At 51.4% G+C, this 18,750-nt stretch overlaps 1 protein-coding gene across 4 annotated transcripts in view; it reads left to right on the top strand.

The window, feature by feature from the left end:
- Window positions 1–18,750, top strand: part of PSD2 (pleckstrin and Sec7 domain containing 2) — a 71,713-nt gene that overhangs the window by 13,963 nt on the left and 39,000 nt on the right. Inside the window, exon 1 of one of the 4 annotated variants that reach the window (XM_042025349.1) lies at window positions 1,519–1,729. The exons of 1 other annotated variant lie outside the window; for it this stretch is intronic. The gene's annotated coding sequence lies outside the window, so the exon portion shown is untranslated. Of the gene's footprint in view, window positions 1–1,518; window positions 1,730–5,237; window positions 5,260–18,750 lie in introns of those variants that run through there. 2 more of the 4 variants (XM_042025348.1, XM_042025346.1) reach the window with 2 other exon arrangements.

Here is an 18,750-nt window from a genome sequence, read left to right as displayed (position 1 = left end):
CCCTGGCACACAACCCCATGTGCTGTGCTGGGGGTATCCCTGCTGGAAGGATGTCCGGCCGTGTTCTGCTGAGCTGCTCCAGGACATTGTTTCACCTGATGGCTGTTCTCCAGTGTTGGGATGTATGGCTGTACATTGTAATGGTATATGGAGGTTTGTCTGCTCATTCAGCAATGCGTGTGCCCTGGAACAAGTTTTCCAAGAGACAGAGGTCTAGGGAGAGGTTTTCTCTGTGGAATCTGGAAGCCATGAGCTGTCTTGGAACATGCATCTGGGGCAGACACCAAATCCTTCTCCCTCACCCAGAGGTTCAGTGGGGCTTGGAGCAACCAGGTCTAGTGAAAGGTGAACCTGTCCATGGCCTGGGTTGGAACCAGGTGGTGGTTCAGGTGCCTTCCAACCCTTCTGTGATTCTGTGACCCCACAGCCTTGTGCGGCAGTCAGGGTGCACATCCTGGGTCCTGTGTGTCACCAAGACGTGGGTGAGTCCAGTACAAAGGTGTGTCAGCTCTGGGTGAAGGATCCTTGTAGCTGGCCACTGTCCCGGCTGGCCCAGGCTAAGGGACCACTGGCTTGTGCTCCAGCTGGGCAACTTGACCCAGAGAGCACCCACCACCCCTCACCTGTGCACCCACAGAAACCCCCATTGCATCACAGCCACCAAAAGGCCAAGGCACACTGTTCGCCCTACACCACTGCTCTGTTCACTGTCTGGTAAAAGGGCCCTAAAGCAGGAACAGCCTTGTGTCCCCATGCCTCTCCACCCCACACTGCATGCCCAGCCCTCTTGGTGAGCCAGGTTCCTGGGTAAGCCTGTAGACAAAGCCATTGCCTTTGCATGCAAGAGCTGTCAGGATGGAGATGTGTCAGTGGTGGTGAGCAGGCACCAGGCCCAGCCCACGGTGGTGGGAGAGGCTCTGGAGCCGGCTTGGCAGGCACATGGGCAGCACTGCTGCTGGAGCCAGGGGGGCTCTTCAGCCAGGGATGGGATGGGACGGGACGGGACGGGGTGGGGTGGGATGGGATGGAGCTGCAGCAGGTGGGAGTGTCCAGAGGCATGGAGCAACCCAACCTGCAGTGCTGGGGTCTGAACCAAGGTGGGTCCTTGAGGCATTGCCAGTGCTGCACATCTGCATTTGGAAGCGCATCAGTTGTTAAAGACACTGAGAGCATTTGGCAGGATTTCAACCCAAAACTTCAAGCCAGTGTCAGTTTGCAGGGTGACGATTTGCTGGCTGGAAGCAGAGCAGTCCCTCAGTGCTCTGCAGGTGCCCGTGGGGGGGGCCAAGCCCCAGCACTCCGGGGACATCCCTGGCAGCTCCTGCGCTGCGAGCGGAGCCTCCCAGCCAGCAGCGGGTCTGCTCCTGCCAGGGGCTCTGCCGGGGGCTTCGCCAGCCAGAGCTCTATTCCATCCTTTCCCTGGTCCATTCACCATGCCTCCCGCCTCCTCCCCCTCTCCCCGTCCCTCCCACCCTGCCTGCTGGATCCCCAGCAGTCTCTTGACACCTTGGGGGAAGGCTGGGAGGTGTAACCATCGCCAGCGAGCGAGGAAGAGCAGGAGAGAAGGGAGAAGGAAGCCAATAACAGGGAGGTCTAGGAAGGTGGTGAAGGGGGAGGGACGGGGCCACTCCTCCATCGGTGGGACTGCAGATTATTTTGCATGGATTGTTGAAGAGAAAAGGGAGCTGCATTTGTGAAGGGACCAAAAAATAAACAGCTCACTGCTCGGGTAAGTGCCAATGCGAGCTCCCCGGCTCTCATTGTCATGCTGTACATCGATCCCCCCTCCCATTTTGCTTCGTTATAATGGGTTTGATTCTTATTAGGATTATTTGATGCATCAGCTGTATGCTTCAGTTGCTGGAGACTGAGCCTCCCCGGTACGTGTGTGTGAGTGTGTGTGTGTGTGCATGCGCGTGCATGTGGGAAGATGCCCATTCTCTGGATATACATTGACACATTTTTCCAGCTCTCAGTGTGGTGTCTCGTTCGCAGTGTTACCCCAAAGCGTGCCGTGCACACACACACAAATGGTGTTGGCTGCTCCTACCTTTAAAATCCACTCACACACGCAATTATTGATGCTGAAAATTAAACGGGGGGCTCTTAAATCACAGTCCTCAGTGGCAGGGGGCTACTTCTCTTTATCCTGAGCCTGACACGTTCAGTATTATGTTTTATAGCAAAGCTACATTTAAAGATCAATTCGGCAGTGGTTATTGCATCCAAATTACATGGTTGTCATGGAGATGGTACAGAGAAGCTGAAGTGATATGACTGCATCTGGACTGGAGTGGGGCTTCGCTGCCGAGTGAGATCCTGCCTTGCCTCCTGTGTCTTTTTGTCTCTGCTGGGTTACAATTTCTTTTAATCTTGAATGAAGCGGTGCCGTATTAGAGGATTTAGAGGTCGAGCTGCTGGGAAGGGCGTGTGTTACCCCCACTCAGCACTGGGTTATTATCATAATTGTTCTATTAACATCTGCATCTCCCTGAATTTCTTCCACAAGTCTGGGAAAGAGGAAGGCGTCAGAAGGACAGATAGTTTTCTGAACACAGCTAGGGCTGGGAGTACTTTCTAAACGGATACCTGCCATGCCCACACCTCCCTGCCGGCTCCCACACCTTGGGGGACAAAAGGGAAAGGATGCTCTTATTTTAGCCATGTTTATCTTCCATTTTGCTGCCTCAACTTTGAGGATTCAAGGAGCCAGTCACCTGCTCATCACTGTCAGGGGAATGGCTTTTTTCTTTTGTTTTGTTTTTTGTTATTATATTTGTTTGCTTTGCAACTGGTAATATGGATGTGTTGGCAGTTGGGAAAGAAAATCCATAATTTATGAGAATGAAATTTTCCTGCCTAAGGCTAGCTAGAATACAAAGAGTATATCTGTGGGAAGGGCATGTTATATGTTACAGATGTGTATTTCTCTAGCGGCTGGGAGTAAATCACACTATTGTGCTCATCTTCATTATTTTGGGTGTTAGGCTGGCTTTAGTCAATATTTAATCTAAGCTCATTGTGTGCTCACACAATAAATGTGCAATTTGGAGCCTAACTTTGCATCTCTAAAATGCTTTGGGAATGCATGTGGCATTGTCTCCATAAATGCAATTTCACCCTTTTCTGCGAGACCAAGCCTATTGTGGCATGTAAATATAGTAAAAGGCACTGGTGGAAGCAAGCCCATCAGAATGGCAGTGTTTCTCTAATTGTATCACTAAACATAAGACAGAATTAATTACTAGGATAAACAGAGCTTTGTAGCTCTTGGATCAGGATAATATTTGCATGGAGTTCCAGGCCTGCATTATAGTAGCTGGCATTATGGCTTAAATTCCCCCCATGCCAGTAGATAATGTTTTTAGCCAGGAGTGGAGCATATTATCATTAGATACTTTTGCATTAAAAATATGTTAAATCCCCATGTCCTTGTCAAATTGTCCATTGCAACTGTTCCAAAGTCTGTGATTCAACCAGGATTTTCCTTAATGTGATTTTTCCCATCCAAGTCCAAACGAACAATGGATAAAGTCTGAAAGTGGGCAGCCAAGTCCAGAGGGGATGGCTAATTCACAAAATGGATGGTCCTCACTTTGTGTCTCTTTTCCCCCTAAAAGTTAGGCACAAGTGGAGGTGAAGTGGGTAGTTTTCCCTGGAGATCCCCTTGGATGTGTGAGGCTGGAAGCCAAGTAGTTCTGCATTAATACTGAGTTCACTCCAGTCTCAGCTCCTTATCACTCTTCAGCCCACCCTAGGATGTAGCTGAGTTATTCTCTGGGGAAACTGAGGCTTGGCATGGTCAAGTGACTTGTCAAGGTGACAGTGCCAGCATTGGGCAGGGGACACAGGAGCTCTGCCAGGAAGAACCTCTGTGTGACCACCAGGCCTGTTCAGTGCCCGGATGGTCCTGCTGCACTGGAGAAGTGGTGATGGGAAGCAGTAACTCCAGGTCATGGAGACCAGGTGGCTGGGGTGAGGGTGTGTTTGCTGAGGCCACTCATGAGAGCTTCACAGAGGGTGGCAAGGGGGAGTCAAGCAGTTTCAGACCAGCTTCTGAGGTGCCCAAGAAGAGGACTTGCTTTTCTGACCTCAGGGTGTTCTCCTTACGTGGCCCATCACGTGGCTCTTCACATGAAGCACTCACAGGTGTCTTGGCTTTCTGCTCTCCCCACTGGTGCTGCTCACCTCTCATCTCTTTGCTGAAATACTCTGTATTGCTCTTCTGGACTTCAGCCTACAGTACCATCACTTCTCTGCACTCCATCCCATCACCCAACACCTTTTTGTCCTCTTCCTCCATGGGTTTTCCCACCAGTGAAGCTCCCTCCATCCAGCAGTGCCACAAGCTTCCATGCCATGGTTTGTATGTTCTGTGCCTGTCCTGAGGCACACAGCGCTGGGTATGCCGGGCCACCATGTCAAAGGGACTGAAGTGAAAATTCTCCTTTGAAATCTGAAGTTGCCGCATGTGGTGTCTGTGGTTTTGCACAAAGCTGGAGCTGGTGCTTGTTGCCAGAAGGAAATGGAATTCCCTGTTCAGCACAGGCATCTGTGCACGGCCCTGCTGACTCGCACAGGTTGGTGGAGTTGCCAGAAGGATGTTCCCTGGGCTGGGAGGGAGCTGTGGCTACTGCCAGCAAAGTGCTGGCTATGGGCGGAGCGATTCCTGCTGAGGGAAAAGCTTCCTTCAAGGTTGTGTGCGAGCAGTCCCTGGAGTGGGTGATCTCCTGGTGGAAGTGGCCACATCCCTTGTGGGTGCTGCTTGCTCTGCTGCCTGGCAGTCTCTGCTGTGGACACACCTCTTTGCCAGATTTGCTGGGGGTGAAAACATCCTCCGTGCCCTTTTGTCAGGGAAATGCCTTTTCCAGGGACGTACTGGGACAGGGTTCATGGGAGGCTCAGTGCATCCAGGCTCTCAGTGGCGGGATGGAGCCACAAGAGTGGCTCAGGGGTATATTGTGCTCAGGAGGCTTGGGGTACTTCCCTGTGGGGGTTACAGTGTGAGATGGACAAGGTCAGCTCTGGCTCCCTCCCTGTTTCCTGTGACCCTGGGGAGGTGACTGGCAGGCTGGGCTCACGGGGGAGAGGCACCTGTCCAACCTGGACATAACCACCTCTCCCTTTGTCCTCACAGCTGTCCTTTGTGTTCCCGCAGGACCTCCAGAGGTGGCTGAGATGCTCAGGGAGATCCTTCCCTGCAGTCCATAGCCCGACCTTCCTGACCCTGGGCAGCACCCAGCTCTGCTCGGGTCCCAGGTAGGGACACGGGTGATTCCTTTAGAGCAAACACTTCCCATCACTGAATCAGCCCCAGTGCTCCCTCACTTACACCAGGCAGGGCCAGAGAGAGTGAGGAGCTGCAGGCAGCCCCAGCAGAGATGCTGCAGCTGAGCCCAAGCCCCTTCTTGTGCTCTCCATGCTTTTTCTGGGCTCTGGGCCTCAGCCTGGCACTGGGCACATGGTTTGTCACCTACCTCTTCACCACTGCTGCTTACATTTCCTCCACTCCTTTCTCTTCTTCCTTCTCATCACCTCCCCTCGTGGTTTCTCAGCTCAGTGGTTTTGAAGGGCCTGGCTGGTGGCTGTGGAAGAGGCAGGGCTGGCAGGTGGCTCAGGCTGTCTGCTGTTGGGTTTTTTGAAGGAATAGTGTGTCCCCATGTCCACATGTCCTGGCCAGGAGCTGTGCTCACACTGGGTCCCAAAAGAGGAGACCACACCTGAAGGGATCTTCCCAGCACCACTCTGAGGGGCGCCATGGGAGCTGGTCAGGGTGTCACCTCTGTGGTGCCACCAGCCTTGCCTCATCTCCTGCTGTGTCCTCTTCTTCTCTGAGACCTCCTGGATGGCTCCCGGCAAAGGTGGTGTTGGTGGGGTGCCCTGACATTGCTGTCTGCTGTAAGACACCTCATCAGGCCCAGGAAAGGCTTCCTTTCAAGCAGGATGAGCCCAGGAGTCATCCCAAGACTTTCTGCTTTCCTCTACAGCATGGGACATGAACTGGTTCTGAGGATAATCTCGCGAAGCCCCAGTCTGGCAAAACCTTGTGCGCTGGTTTTGTGTCTTCCTCTCTCCAGCTCTGACACCTCCACTCTGCAGAGGCCCCCAGTGTCTCAGGGAGCTTTTCCTGCATTGTGATCGTGGCAGAGACCATGCTGAGGACAGGGCCACTCTGAGATCTTCTGGATGAAGTGTTTTCTGGGCTGGGGGGCTCGCAGCTGGATTTGGTGTCTTGTGCGGTCACTGCCCATCCTTGTCTCCCCTCCAGGCGATACAGCTGAGCCCCTCGTGTCGCTGCAGCCTTTCTGTGGCTCTGGGATGGAGAACTGAATTCCCCCTCAAAAGACAAAACCTAGGAGAGCAAATCCCAGTGATGTCCCCTTTCTGGGGGTTAGAGCATGTGCCTCTGAGCTCTCCTGATCCACATCAAGTGGGAAAACTGACATCAGACCCAGTGACTGGTATGCTTACGGTTCACCAACCGTACTGAAAAGCCCAGGGAAAATTATGTGAGCTCAGTCTCCTCTCTGGCTTCTCCTCCCCCGTGTGCAGTTGTCTCTCTATTATTTTCTTGATATGGAAAAACAAATTTGACCCAAATATCTTTTTCTTTTAAATCTTTAATAATTTGTGAGGTAGTAGGGAAATGCTGTGATACCAAACTAAATTGAAGGGTTGCATTTTTTGTTTTCTGTATTTGCTTACATGCTCCAAAGTCAAGGCATAAAGCTCAGTTCTTGCAACCTTTTTTTTTTTTTTTTTAATCCAGCTCTTCAGTGGTTTCAGCACAAGTGCATCACAACTCTAGGTAAGGTTTAGCTGACCTATAATCCCAATTTTCAGCAAGTGAACAATTTTTCCAAAAAATTTCACACAGTTCTGGGCAAAAGCCTCATAGAGGTGGAGAGGGAGTTCCCTGTGGTACCTTCCAGCCTTCCTCCAGCACCTGATCCAGAACTGGCTGGTCTGAGGCTGGCTCAGGGAAGCATCCAGGTGCTGCCATATACAGAGCAGGACTGCATCCTCCTCCACAGCAGGGCCTGGGCACGCTCACAGAGATCTCTGCCCACTCTGTGCACGGCCGATTGCTGTTAGCTGGTGCTGGACACAGAAGGAAAGGATGGTCCTGGTCTAGTGGCAGGTGACCCTGCCCATGGCAGGGGTTTGGAATGAGATGATCTTTAAGGTCCCTTCCAACCAAGCCATTCTGGGGTTCTGTGGCACCTTCTCCAGTCCACCCACAGCCTCTCCCGTTGCTTGTCCTAAAGCAGCGTCTCCTCACCGCACATCCTGGCAGTTCAATGAGTGTTTGGACAACACTCTGAGGCACAGGGTGGGACTGTTGGGCTGTCCTGTGCAAGGCCAGGCGTTGGACTCGATGATTCTTGTGAGTCCCTTCCAACTCAGGGTATTCCATGGAGGACAGACCTTGCAGACTTGGATGAGTGCTGCCCTCAGTGTGACACGAGGCACCACTCCCAGCACTGAGCTCACCTTGTGTGGGGCTCTGCTCCTTCCCAGATTCTGCATATTTGCTCCTCAAACAGGCACTGGTGCCCAGACTGTGGGAGTGGATGGCACTTGTGGATGGGACCCTGGAGCTTTGGACACTTCCTAGGAACAAAAGCAAGCAGGCTGTGGATGCAGCCTGCCCAAGCAGGACACAGGCACGGGGGGAACAGAAGGGGTTTCTGGCCAGAAGGGGATACACGATGCAGGGAGATTCTGCTAAATTAAAAATATATATTTGTCTTTGCTGGTACAACAGAAGCTAGGGGAGCAGGCAAGAGGAAAGCGAGAAAGCTTTATTTAATTAGATTATAAGGCCCCAAAGGCTTCAGACTCATAAAAAAAATGAATTGATTTTTGTAATTGAGGATGGGGTTTCTGCCAAGTGCTGCCTTAATGAGTATTTAGGTTTTGCCTCCTAAGTTAGCAGCACCAGGCAAGGGCAGCTATTCAAGCCACTCCTCACCAGAGTCTTGAGTTTGGAACTAGGAGCTGCCTGCCTGCAGTTGGGAGTCTTAACCTGCCTTTCCAGGAAAGGACATCATGTGTCCTTTCAAGGCAGTTTATCCAGGTCTCTTGGTATTCTCTCAACATGAAATCCCTCCCTCTTCCCCAGACCCCAGGAGACAGCTTTCTCCATGCATGGGTGTGGAAACTGAGGCAGCAGATAATCACGGGGTTGTTTTTCCTCCCAGAAGTAGAAAGAATTAATTTGCTGCAGCAGCTGAGGCAGTTTCCTTTGGTGGCTCCTTCCTAGGCACTGGTGGAACAGGTGTGGGGCACTGGAAGCCCATCCTGTGCCACCCCTGCCTGGGAAGGTGCCTCTTCTGCAGGTGATCCTTAAAGCACAGCACCTGAGCACGATGAAAGGGTGTTTGGTGCATGCACAGCTGGGATCTGCCTCTGCAGGACACCAGGGAGGGCATTATCCCTCAGCCCAAACCATAAGACTGTCTGGAAAGAACAAGAGATTTTTATCTCAGGCTTTTGGACCTACCTCCTTTCACCCCTACACTCTTCCTCCACAGTCTTTTCATTTTTGCACCCAAGAATCGGGAGAGTTCTGTGTGCACAGGTGGCTTCAGGATTTCCTGTGTGCCCTCATTGTGAGAGCTGGGAGAAGTCCAAGAGGAGGTGACTCCAAAATGCCTGGCAGGAATGTTGGCCCAGAGCTGCCTGGGATCAGGAGCAGAGTAACAAGCCCAGGTGAAAGGCAGGAGGTTTGGATGTGCAGCAGGATCACAGCTTGATAGCAACACCTAAACTGCAGATGTGTTACTATTACTGCCATCAGAGCAGGGGAGCAGAAAAGTGGCCACAAAATTCCAGCAGCTCCTGGTAGATGTAGGGAAAGATCCTGTAGGAGAAGCCTGTGCCTTATGACCTGGATGCTTCCTGAACGCAGAAGGGCAGGGAATCCACTGCTCTCCAGATAACAGCAAACTGCAAGGAGTACACCTTGGGTCCTTGGGACCTTGGGGACACTGTCCCTTTAATTCTGCACACCAAACCAATCAGAGATTCCCAGTGTCAGACACATGACTGCAGTTTGCACACTTGTCTCAGGCTGCATCCCCCACAGCAAACCCGGCTGCCACTCCTCATGTGCCACTATGTCATTGGGTCACCGCTGAACCAGGCTGAGCAGCTCTCACCTCCTGAACCTATTTCATCTTTACAGCACACTTATTTCTGGCAGGCCCCTCTGGCCTCGCTGTGCTTCAGGGAAGTCTCAGTCCAGCACATGATTCATCAGTTCCCCACATCATTGTCTGATGCCCAAATGTAGTGATGTCTAAGGAGCAGGAGAAAAGCCCTGAGAACATCTAAAACAGTCTGCTAAGAGGCATAATGACCCTATTGCAGGCTGGTGTAGCAGCTCTGCTCTGTAGTGCAGGGCATCTTGGAAGTCGAGAGAGCCTTTTGGTCCCAGAGCAGGTGTAGTTAAAACACTGTCCTGGTGCAATTACATCATCCTGATGTGCTTTTTGCTCTTTTTGTAATTCCCCTGAGGAGAAGCAGCATCCTTTTCTCTATAAAGCACCTTTACATCAGTTTAGGAGAGTGCCTGTTGGAGTCCTTCATCAGGGAGACCCCACTCCTCTCACCATGCTTATCCAGCACATCCATTAAGGGCAGATCCAGCCTCTGCACAGGAACTGCAAAATGGCTCCACCAGGGTTTCACTTGCACTTTCTGGACAACTTGCTCTGTTTTCAAAACAAGTCAGCTTCGACATTTCAGGCTGCTCAGAGCCATTCATGCTTAGGGAGGCCAGATCTGGCCATGTCACAGTAAGACGTTCCTGTGGAAGTGTTTGCAGCCCAAACATGTTTGGGAGAGCTGGGCAGGAGCTTTATGTTTTTAATGTGGGTGTTTGCAGCAGAAGCCTCAGAGCTGGGGCTGCTGTCCCAGGCTGGGGCTAGAGAGCAGCAGAGTGAATTCTTCTGCTTGTGACACAAACTTCTAATGCAGATCAGACACAGCCTTTCTGCTGACTCTGAACCCTGGGGGCTGAGCTCAGCTGGAGATGTCTACACTTGGGTGAGCTGAGTCTCATTCAAAGTGCTTTTCCATGTATTCAAGCAAGTTCTGGTATATCCAAGTTCTGAGCAGCATTTCCTGTACTGTGTGAAAGATAATGATAACTCAACACATCCTAAAGGAGCAGCGAAATCCTGCTTTTCCTCTAGTGGTTCCATCCTGGTCTGTAAGTTCTGAAAATAAATATGCAGTCATATTTTCTGCCATTTCTACACCCTGCTGACTGCAGCCTGGGAGACTGAGCAGACAGCACATCACTACAAAGGTGTGAGGGACCCACCAAAAATGTAGGTGTGCTCCAGGCCATTTTTCCTTGAGTGAAAGATGCTGAAGAAATGAGAGAATGGTCATGCTACCTGCAAAACAGACACCCTTTCCAGAGAACAAAATGAGTGTGACTCCTCCAGCATGGAAGACTGATGAACTGGTGGTGCCTCCTTGGTTTTGTACAGCTGACAGGCAGTTTTCAGAAGGTCAGTGATGATCTGTTTGCCTTTGGAAGAGGAAGATTTACTTAGCCCACACTTATTTATAGGAATGTTTTCTGCAGTTTTGAAAGGCAAAGTGGAAATTTTGGGCTAAACCACATTAAAAACGGCACATTAAAGAGTATTCACTAAGAAAAGGGCTGATGTTCACATCCTAGTCTGAGAGGTGGCGAGTTTCCTACATCGTTGTCCTGTCTGTTCCCCTGTAGTGGCTTCCTCTCTCCACTTTGCCTCTCAAATGTCTTGGTTTGGTCCTGGTGACGTATTGAAGTCCCTTCATATTAGATCTCACGTTCCCAGGCTGTTCCTTGCAGCTCCTCTGGGCAGACAGCTTTATGCCCAAGTGGAGCTGCTGACTTTAGCAGAATTGCCATGTTTCGTGCCCTGACACCCTCTAATTTCAGGCAGGGAAGTTTCAGCCCTGTTGGCTGTCAGCAAATCTTGGCTGAGTCTGTGTTTTCAAGCCAAATTAGTGCATCTCAGTCTGATTTGGGTGAGGGAGGCTGTTCTTCCTTTCCTTCACTAAGATGAAAATAGAAAGTCCCCACTGGTGTGACAGTTACCCAGCTGTTCCCCTCACAGATGGATGACTCGCCTCAGGTCCGAAGTGGACACTGGTTGATCCCATGTTATGCTTTGCTTGCTGAAATCAGTTGGAGCAATAAGTCCTATCTGGACTCTCCAGCAGCCTTTTCTGGACTCAATGCCTTCTGGGCCTGAACATCTTCAGCAGTCACGGTCTCTGCTACCTATCCATGGGTGCCTTGTAGCAATGCTCCTGGTTTGGAGGCCAGCTGGAATTGCAAGGCTGACATGGTGACACTCAGGAGCATCCAAGAGTCTTGAAGCAGGTGTTTGTCTCAAGTCTCGAGGATGTGGGGACCATCATGATGTGCACAGAGCTGTGTTGGCAAGCAGAAATCATGCTTAACTGATGGGCAGGGAGAGCCCTTTGGAGAGCAGGGCTGAGTCTCTGCTGGGCAAAACAAGGACCTTTCCTCTCTGCCAAGGGAGCCGCCTCACAGAGACTGAAGTTACTCCTTTTTACCTGGAGATGGTGCAGGGTGGAAAGGCAGACCTTTTGAGGTGTCTGTAGATGTGTATAATGACATCCACAATGCTTGCTGTTCTCTTTGTCAAAGGAGGATCCCCTCCTTCATCCTCCAGCTTCCAGCGCGACTGTGTCATTCACACTGATGCCATCAGGTTGTTGCTGGTGGTTCCCTGTGGATGAAGGAGTGCTGTGTGGAGAGAATGGGAGATTTCACACTCTCACTGACAAGTGAGGAGTTATCTGGTGTTGCAGGTTGCTGCACGTCAGCTTTGGACACCATCAGCTGGCTCTAAACCTGCTGTCTCTGACGTCAGCACCCACAAAAGTCTATTTGCTGTCTTCTGCCTCTCCTGACAGCTTTGGGGAGTGTTCAGGAAGACCTTTCTCCCTGCTCTCCAGGTCACACTGAGCTCCCAAGGAGCCCAAAGCCAGTGCCCAGCCATCTCTGCACGTTCTGGGCTCTGGACTCATGGTCTTCACATCCCTTGGGCTGGAGGCCATCTGTCTGCACACAGCTTATCTACCAGCTTCTGTGGTCAGACCATCGCCATAAAAGCCTGATGTCAGTCCTCATCCCTGAGCTTTAGGGATGTGTCAGAGTGTGGAGGGAAGTTTTCCTCCCTTCCAAAACTCCATTTCATTCTGCAGTACTGGTCTCCATCCCTCTGGATGTTTCTCCCAGGGGACAAGAAGGATGGGCTCGCCTGCTGCCTCCTGAAATCTTGCAGCGAGGCGTTGCATAGGATTAGTGTAGACAGACAGCATGGCAGGAATTTCCTTTTCTGGGGTCTGAGTCAGCTGCCAGCCCTGTTTTATTATTTTGGGTACTGGGAGAATGTGGGGAAGGAGGATCAATCAAAGGGAGGGAAAGAGAGGGGAAGAAGTTGTTTCCATTTATGGATTATGAGAAGCAGTTGCAACTCTTGTGGATTTTTATGGAAGGTAACCCTGGCTGTGGGGAAAGCTGGGTTTTACTGAATTCAGTTACGATGCTGCACAGAACTGAGTGGAAAGGCCCCATAAACAGCCTGGTTTTATAAAAAAAACCAACCCCATACAGACAATCAGACTATAAACTGCCCCTCCAGAGAAGGTGAGCACCAGAGTAGATGGGTACAGGTGAGGATGGAGCCAGCTCTGAGCGGAGCCTAAAACCCCTGAAAACTCCTGTCTTGAGTTGGACTCAACCCAGCATGGACTGATTACAAGCTGTTTGCTCTGCACTCAGGCAAGGCTGGAGCCACAGGGACTCACCTGTTACCCAGAACAGACATCCTTCTCTCAAGCTCTTCTCTGAGCTCTGGGAGCTGCCTGAGGATGGGGTGCCAGGGCACAGAAAGCCCCTGCCCCTTTTCTCCACCTTTTCTGCCATGCCAGGAAGGAGCTGGCTGGGATCCTTTGGCGTCCCTGTCATCCCTTTACAGATGCAGGCTTGAGACTTGCGCCATGGGCTCATGGCCTTGGGTTCCTGCAACAAACAACCACCTTGGCCAGACACACTTAGTGTGGAGCATTTTCTTGGTGAGGCAGGAACAACAGCCCTGTGGGAGCTGCCCTTCTCCTCCTCCCCCCAGGATGCAGTAAAAATTTGCCCTCCTTTGCTCGTCCCTCTCTGGAGGCTCCTGGTATTCTCCAGCCACAGGAGGATTCCTGTGAATCGCAGTGGGTTTCTGCAGGTGTAATCCACAGGGAGCCCTGCAAGGTCTCCAAGGGGGTCAGGGTTTGCTTCTGCAGCAGGGAGGATCTGAGGATCAGACAGACCCCACTGACTGCAGCAGGATCTTTGTCCTCCCACAGTCGAGCTGAGAGGCCCTGGATGGGGTTTGAAAGGAGCCTGTTCCAGGAAGATTACAGGCCTGCCATGCTGTCTAGAGCACAAGGGGCATTCAGGTCCATGTTCATCCACATCCTGGACATTCTGCCTCAAGCTCACACTTCTCCTGGGAGACATAAGCTCTTTCTCCCTCTGCCTTGGCCCATTTTTTGCGGAGGCTTGTGACTCCTACCACGTCACCAAGATGCAAAATGAGGGTGCAGTCACAGAACCACAGAACCACAGGCTAGGGAAGGTTGGAAGGGTCCACAGTGGCTCACCTGGTGCCACCTCCCTGCCCCAGCAGGGCCATGGCAGAGCCCAGGGCACAGCAGTGTGCCCACACAGCTCTGCAATATCCCCAGCGAGGGACACTGCACAGCCTCTCTGCACAATCTGCTCGGGGCCGGGCCCTGCCCAGGGCAGCAGTTCTGCCTCCTGGGCGGGGCAATTGCTGCGCTCAGGCCCTGCCCGGTGCTCTGGTGCCATTGCTGGGCCCCGGAGCAGAGCCCGGGCCCTGCCCTGAGCCCTCCCTGCAGCCAGGGACAGCCAGGGCTGAGGGCCCCTCTCAGCTGGGGCTCCTCTCGAGGCTGAGCAGCCCCGGCTCCCTCAGCCTGTCCTGGGCACGGAGATGCTCCAGGCCCTTCCTCATGTCCACAGCCTCTGCTGGACCTGCTCTAGGAGCCCCAGGTCCGTCCTGTCCTGAGGAGCCCAGAGCTGGACACAGTCCAGGCTTTCACCCCTGTTCACAGGCTTGAGAGCATGACTCTGTTTCCCCTGCGAAGGAAGCAGTCAGATTTGCATGGTGCACACCCAGGGCTGGAGGAAGACTCAGTGCACAAAGTGCTGCACAGCCAAGACGTCGGTATGAGGGAAGGAACATGCAAAAAAAATACTAAATATATTCTTTCATTTTTCCCTGTTTTAATAACTGCAAAAGAGTGCAAACGGGAAAGCTGTTAAGGATTTTAAGACTCAGCTTTATTGTTTTCTATAAGCAAAAAACTGCTGTTGTTTCCCCAAGATGAAGTTTAGCAGGAGTCATTTGGATCTGAATGTGTCCTGATTGCTCTGGGGACTCTAATAAAAATTCAAAATAAGGAGCTGTAGGATTTGGTTTCAAGAAAAAGTATGTTCCATGTACAGTGATTTCTGATTACCCAAAGGCTCTTTTTTTAGCATGTAGCTGGTTTATTTTAGTCTGTGGGATATGTTTTATCCACAGCCTCTTTTGCACATTGGAAGTGAAGGATGTAGGACCTGCAGTTTGCGCTGTCAGAGATGGATGGAAACCACTGGGACAGCATATTGCCCATGAGCAACGACCATCAGTACTCCAGTGTAACTCTGCATCAGAGTGTGGCTGAGGGCTCATCCCAGCCCTGCCCCTCAGAGCCTGCTCTGCAGTAGAAATGCTGCAGGTGACTTAGAACTTGGTGTCATCAGGGGGTGACTGCTCTGTACAGAGCAGGGGTTGATGTACAGAGCAGCCTGGAGCTGGATAAATCTTTGGTGTGCCCAGGTCTTGAGTTCACTAGGCAGTGGTGCTTTCCCTGTCTCCAGACTGTGACAGAGTGATAGAAGTAATAGAATTTGAGAAAATCCAGAAAAAAGTAGCCAAAGTACTCAAGGGGGTGGAGGAGCTGTCTTCTGAGAACAGGCTAAGAAGTCAGGGTCTACAACCTGGAGAGGAGAGGCTGAGAATGATATGATTGAGGTCTTCAAAATCCTATAAAAAACAAGCCCATAGGAGAAATAAATGAGGGTTTTCACAATGAGGATGGCAGAAGGTTTTTATTTTCAGCCATGTTGGAAGGGCAGAGGTCAAAGCAGAGACATAAGAAGGAAGAAATGTGCTTCAAAAAGAAGAACCGTGGCTGTGATCGCTCCATGTCTCTACAGCATTGTCTCCTCAAAGAGCCCTGACTGTGCCCATGTGCAGGGCAACGCGTGACACCTGCCTTTTATAAATTCACTGGTAAGTCAGGTCATAAAAGCACATCATTCCTGTCCTGCAGCCACGCTGTGGATGGGGTCTACAGCCTGTACATCAAAAGACTGCTGGGCACATTCCATTCCTGCTCATAGGGGACTCAGAGCACATGGTCCATCACAGCAAAGGATGTCACTATAGGCATTTTAGCCCAAGAAGTTAAAGATCTCTTCCAAACCAAACCATTCCATGATTATCTTCACTAAGCTGGAGGGAACGGGATGCAGAGCAGCAAGGAAAAGCAAGGCTGCTGCAGGAAACAGCCCAGCTCAGCATGAACTTGAGGAAAAGCTCATGCTTGACTAAGCAGCAGGATTCTTCTCCAAGCTTTCCTGTGTCCCAGCAGCCAAGTGGTTACACAAAACTGAAGTGGGAGCCTTTCCAGTTCCTAACGCAGGGAAGAAAATTAAAAATAAATCATTTCCCACCAGCCATTCAGCTTCAACAAAAGCTGGGACACTTCCAGAGCCAGACCCTGAAAGAGCTGCTGTGTGGTTTCCAACCCCTCACAAAATCAGGGCAAACGTTGCTGCATCTCTGCCCAGCCTCTTCGGGACCAGTGCTTCCCTGCAATGGATGCCAGCCCAGCTTCACTGGCCCCGCTGCAAATCCAGCATCATCCCAAAGTAGGTGATGAGGTATTTCTGCTCTCCTTTCCTCCCAACCAGCCCTGTCCTGTCTCCTCCTGGTCCAGGGGCTGTGCAGGAGCCAGGGCGGAGTGGGGCTGTCCTGCATTGCTATCCTGTGGCTCTGGGAGCATCACAGTGGTGAGCTGGTGCTGCTGGAGTTCTGATAAATGAAGGTAATAGCAGTTGGCTTGCTGGGTCTGGCCTGCAAAACAGGGCAGCATGAGATGGCCACAGGGATGGGGTCCTCAGCCTCTGTCCCATCTCTCCCACCAAGCCCCAGCTCTGGGAAGGAGATGGAAAGGCCATGGTTAGCCACGGATCATGGACGCCTTGGCTTTCTTAGCCTCTTCTACAGCAATAATGTGGTCTTTCTAGCATGTACCCGTGTTCTGCTTACATGGGCCTCACAGAGCTGGTCTGCTCCAAATCATGGAGCTCCTGCTTAACAGCTGTCTACAACTCAGCAGGGCCACATTATCTGTCATTGTGACCAGTCCTGGCTGGGGTATGTGCCAGGTCATGCCCTTTTCTTGCCAGACCCTTTTGTGAATGTTAACCCCGGTTACGTTTGCAGGAGGCTGGGAACACTGGACACGCAAGGGGTGCCCACCCTATTCCAAGGATCTAGAGAAGAGCAATCACTTGAGAGGGTGCCTGAGCCTGCAGAAAGGGCAAGACTTGTGAAAATCCACTGATGGGAACCCACATACCGCTTTTCAGAGAGTTACCTGCTTCAGAGAGCACTTTGCAAAGCAGAAACAAAAGGAAATGAGGAAGGACTTGGGGAATGTCAGCCTGCGGTCCAAGGCAGCCAGGCTGCACAGCTTTGGGATAGTCAGAGGAGCCCCAGAGGGACCTCTGAACACCTGTCCCTTGCCCCAGTGCTGCAGTGTGTCCTCTCCCCACAGCCTGGCTGAAGCTATGGCAGCTTCAGAGGCTGAGCTGCACTTTGGTGCTTTCCAAAGCAAAGAGAACGGCGTTAAGAATCCGGGTCTGGGCTTTGTCCAGAACTGGTGACCTTTCAGCTGTGTGCTGGAGGCAGATGTGGACAGTTGTATCCAGCTGTTCCACCATCATTTGTCTTCCAGTTTCTCCAAGCTGTGGAGAAACTGGAAGACAAACTTTGCTCATATTCCTTCCCCACACAGATGGGGAGGCAGCAGGTCACAGATGAGCTGTAGGGTGGGAGAGACCCTCTGCAGCTGATGTGGGGTGAGCTGGGAGTGTGGCAGGAGTTAGCTGCATGGCTTCAGTACAAGGCATCACCATGAAGAGCTGGGGTCAGAGCCACAGACTGTAACAATCCAACCTCCCAGTTCCTCTGGAGATTCTGGGAAGCCTCAGCCACTCATAACCTGTGTGTGCTTCAAGTGACTGTCACTGCAAGCAAAAATCAAGCAGCTAGTGACTTGTTGGGAGTTTGTCATGGGTTGCTACACCCTCATCTTGTCTGCAGACTTCGGGTGCACGTGGCAGCCCCCAAGCAGGTGTGAGGATGCAGTGGAGCGGGGATCCAACGGGAGACATACAAACCTCAAGGGTCAGGAGGCTGCAAGAGGCCCGGATTTCTTTTCCTGGCTGTGCTCAGCTCCCAGTTTTGTCTGATGGTCTTCCCAGGTCAGCAGTAGTCTGTGCACACATCCTGCCAGGGCTTCCCTGGTGCCTGTTCTCCAGCAGGAACACAGGCCAAGGAGGAGCATGACTAAGGCCCTAACTATTGATTCCTCAGCACTCCTCCCAGACCACAAACATTCCAGTGAGACTTCACAGAGGGTGAAACAGTAGTATAATGCTTAACAACTGTAGTAGTTTATATGTAATAAAAAATGTTGGGGTTTTTTTTCTTATAATATAAATAATGTAAGTTACTTAAAGTTAGGAGGGATGGCTGGAACACCACACTTACTAAGGTTTGCCAACATTTCTTACTCAGGCCCATCTCCTAACTGCTTTTAGCTTCCTGTTTTCTGGTTGCATACAGCTGTGCCAAGCTTGAACTATTGGACTGGAATTCAGCTTGGGTCATTCCTACTGGAGGTTTTGGATGGGTGGCAGGGAGGTGGGGAATTTCAGCTTGAACCCTTTGGGCTGTTTTTTAAAAAATTGACTCAAAACCCCTGCGTTTTTCATCACACATTAAGAAACAGGCCATCAAATCTTTGCTGGAAAGATTCCTCCAAAGATTGAGCAGTGGCTCGGTGTTTCATGTCTTACATGTCTGTATTATACCTTCACTTTGAGAAAGCCAAAATTTGGCCCATTTTAGGCTTTCAGTATTTTTTGAGGTCATAATGTGGTTATGCTCAGGAGAGTGTTGGTAGTTTTCCAAATAAATTCCTGGAAGATGCTGCATTGGCTTGACCCCACTGCCTGTCCATGGGAACACCAAGTGCCTGGGACTGATTTTCTCTCCTGGATTTGGTGGGAAAGAGATTTATGGGTTTTCCCTCTTAATTTGGGATGGCTTGAGGAGACTTGGCCCACGTGTGTGAACGTGAGGACTGTCCCAGGGGCTTGTTTTACTCTCCCTTGGGAGGGCTCAGCTCCTGCGGGTGGGATTCTGGGCTACAGGAGGCTGATGTGCTGGTGACCTAGGAAGTCTAGGCCAGCCTTTCTCTTGTCAGGCTAGTGGAGAATGAAGCTTAAGGCCTGCAAGGGCAAGCCCAAGAGAAGGTAAAAGCAGATCCCTCTGCAGGAACTTGACACAGACATCTGCTGCC

The sequence above is a fragment of the Corvus kubaryi genome, unplaced genomic scaffold (genome assembly GCF_017639235.1).
Source record: "Corvus kubaryi isolate FWS band 111438036 unplaced genomic scaffold, C.kubaryi_AGA036_p1.0 37270, whole genome shotgun sequence".
Taxonomy (NCBI): domain Eukaryota; kingdom Metazoa; phylum Chordata; class Aves; order Passeriformes; family Corvidae; genus Corvus; species Corvus kubaryi.
This window is presented reverse-complemented; position numbering and strand designations above follow the sequence as displayed.